This window comes from Oncorhynchus gorbuscha, linkage group LG19 (genome assembly GCF_021184085.1).
Source record: "Oncorhynchus gorbuscha isolate QuinsamMale2020 ecotype Even-year linkage group LG19, OgorEven_v1.0, whole genome shotgun sequence".
NCBI classification, from domain to species: domain Eukaryota; kingdom Metazoa; phylum Chordata; class Actinopteri; order Salmoniformes; family Salmonidae; genus Oncorhynchus; species Oncorhynchus gorbuscha.
The window spans coordinates 72,115,741-72,119,392 of record NC_060191.1 but is presented as its reverse complement, the minus strand read 5'-3'; positions in this window follow the sequence as shown (position 1 = coordinate 72,119,392).

The following is a 3,652-nucleotide window of genomic DNA, read 5'->3' as shown; positions in this document are numbered from 1 at the left end:
ATTTAATCACGGTGCCAGATTACAATGAGGTTTATAGTAAATGTTTCTCTGAACACATTGCATTTGCTGCTATGAAAATGTGCCCCATAATTTATCTTGTGCCGTGCTCTCTGTCTAATCCTTCTTTATCTCATCCTAGGTTTGGCGTTTAGTCCAGTTGGTGAGCCACTTCGGCTGGCGCTGGGTTGGCATCCTGGGAACCTCCGATGACTACAGTCGCTGTGGCATCCTGGGAACCTCCGATGACTACAGTCGCTGTGGCATCCAGGGAACCTCCGATGACTACAGTCGCTGTGGCATCCTGGGAACCTCCGATGACTACAGTCGCTGTGGCATCCTGGGAACCTCCGATGACTACAGTCGCTGTGGCATCCTGGGAACCTCCGATGACTACAGTCGCTGTGGCATCCTGGGAACCTTCGATGACTACAGTCGCTGTGGCATCCAGGGAACCTCCGATGACTACAGTCACTGTGGCATCCAGGCCTTTACCCAGCAGCTGAAGGACCAGGGAGGCTGCCTGGCGTTCCACCTTACCATCCCCAATTCACCCTCCCCAGCTGGGCTACGTGCCATGGCCGACACCCTGCAGAGCTCCAGGGCTCGCGTGGTGGTAGCCTTCGCTACAGAGGGTCAGCTGCTGGAGTTTCTCTCTGAGGTGAGTTCTCCTCTTTAAAATATTCTGTCAGGTATTTCCTGGAATTTGATGTATTTTTCTTCAAGTTTTATTGTGCTAAATAAAATTATGTAGAAACTCTGGGAACGTGGATAAGCAACATACAATACCAACTGTTTAATTCTTCATTCTCAGCTGACATATGTACTGGTTCAAAAGATCTGAGTGACACAGAGAGAATTTAATCTAATGTGTCTTGTGTGTCACGGCTCAGGATAAGACCCAGATGCAGACACAGGGCACCAATAGTTTGAATCTCCAATATTTATTATAACAAAAGGGCAAGGCAAACGGCAGGTCGAGGGCAGGTAGAGGATCGTAATCCAGGTCAGAGTCAGGCAGGTACAGGGCGGCAGGTAAACTCAGGGTCAGGACGTAAACTCAGGGTCAGGACAGGCAGGTACAGGGCGGCAGGTAAACTCAGGGTCAGGACAGGCAGGTACAGGGTAGCAGGTAAACTCAGGGTCAGGACAGGCAGGTACAGGGCAGCAGGTAAACTCAGGGTCAGGACAGGCAGGTACAGGGTAGCAGGTAAACTCAGGGTCAGGACAGGCAGGTACAGGGCAGCAGGTAAACTCAGGGTCAGGACAGGCAGGTACAGGGTAGCAGGTAAACTCAGGGTCAGGACAGGCAGGTACAGGGTAGCAGGTAAACTCAGGGTCAGGACAGGCAGGTACAGGGCAGCAGGTAAACTCAGGGTCAGGGCAGGCAGGTACAGGGCAGCACGTAAACTCAGGGTCAGGACAGGCAGGTACAACAGGTAAACTCAGGGTCAGGACAGGCAGGTACATAGCAGGTAAATCAGGGTCAGGGCACAGGTACAGGGAACTAAACTCAGGGTCAGGACAGGATACAAGATAAACTCAGGGTCAGGACAGGCAGACAAGCAGGTAAAAAAGGACAGGCAGGTTTTAGCAGGTAAACTCAGGGTCAGGACAGGATAAGGGTAGAAACTCAGGGTCAGGACAGGCAGGTACAGGGTAGCAGGTAAACTCAGGGTCAGGACAGGCAGGTACAGGACGGCAGGTAAACTCAGGGTCAGGACATGCAGGTACAGGGTGTCAGGTAAACTCAGGGTCAGGACAGGCAGGAAGATCAGAGCCGGGCAGACTAGAAACAACTTGAGAACAGGAACATGGGGAATCTCACGGGTAAGAACTAATAAGATAAGATGAACTGGCAACAGACAAGCAGAAAAAGCAGCTTTTAATACACAGGAGATAATGGGTAGAAATGGGAGACACCTGGTGGGGGGTGGAGACAAGCACTAGACAGGTGAATCACATCTGAATGTGACATTGAGTCAGGATCTCCTATGAAGTGTGTGTGTGTGTGTGTGTGTGTGTGTGTGTGTGTGTGTGTGTGTGTGTGTGTGTGTGTGTGTGTGTGTGTGTGTGTGTGTGTGTGTGTGTGTGTGTGTGTGTGTGTGTGTGTGTGTGTGTGTGTGTGTGTGTGTGTGTACGGGTGTGTGTGAGTAAGTAAGTGTGATTATTTATGAATGTATTTCCAGTAATATTTAGTAATATTTCTATGTTACTTGTTTCTACGACATGATCTCCTACCCTCACCCTCCCCTTTCTCTCTGCTTATTTGAGCTTCCATAATATGTACTTGGTCTTTTACCAAACATGGCTACCTTCTGTATACCTACTTTGTCACAACACAATTGATTGGCTCAAACACATTAAGAAGGAAAGAAATCACACAAATTAACTTTTAACATGCCACACCTGTTAATTGAAATGCATTTGTCACGCCCTGACCTTAGAGAGCCTTTTTATTTCTCTATTTGGTTAGGTCAGGGTGTGGTTTGGATGGGCATTCTAGTTTTTTGTTTTATATGTTGGCCTGGTATGGTTCCCAATCAGAGGCAGCTGTCTATCGTTGTCTCTGATTGGAGATCATATTTAGGCAGCCTTTTCCCACCTGTTGTTTGTGGGATCTTGTTTTTGTGTTGTTGCCTGTTAACACTGCAATTACTTCACGATTCATTTGTTTTCTGTATTTGTTTTATTGATTTTCTTTGATTAAAACATGTGGAAGTCTACGCACTCTGCGCGTTGGTCCAATCAGTCTTACGATCGTAACAGCGTTCCAGGTGACTACCTCATGAAGCTGGTTGAAAGAATGCCTAGAGTGTGTAAAGCTGTCATCATAGCAGAATAATCTAAAATATAAAATATAATTAGATTTGTTTAACACTTTTTTGGTTACTAAATGAATCCAAATGTGTTTTTTAATAGTTTTGTCTTCACTATTATTCTACAGTGCAGAAAATAATAGAAATGAAGAAAACCCTTGAATGAGTAGGTGTGTCCAAACTTTTGACTGGTACTGCAAGTAAAGAACAACTTAGTGTTAAGTGTTACTCATAACCACAACTCATAATGGTTGCTGCCCACTACAGTCCTTGTGATCCAGAGTGGTGCAGCGGTCAAAGGAAATTTATATCAGTGCTAGAGGCGTCACTACAGACCCTGATTCGATTCCGAGCTGCATCACAATCGGCCGTGATTGGGAGACCCGTAGTGCGATGCACAATTGTCCCTGCGTCGTCAATGTTAGGGTTTGGCTGGGTCTGTAATTGTAAATAAGAATTGGTCTTAAATGCAATGAAGTACTCTACATGGCACTAGAAACTATTTGGCTTCTTGAACAGTGTGTGTCTTAATGAACTGCTTTAGTAGGGGATGTAAGCATGAGAAGACTGCCCATCACTGGACCCTGGGGTGAAGTGTTTGCAGTAATGTGAATAAGGTTGGCATGTGATCTGTAATTAATAAAATGCCATGAGTATAAAAAACAAGGTATCGAACAAATGTGGATTGACTGACCAATCATTGACAAGACACCAATATATGTGAAAATGTTTATTATATTATACTATTATAATATATACTATGATGAACTACAATATAAATTGAATACATGCACTTCAATGTTATATCAATTCATATAGGAATAAAGCTTTTCTCC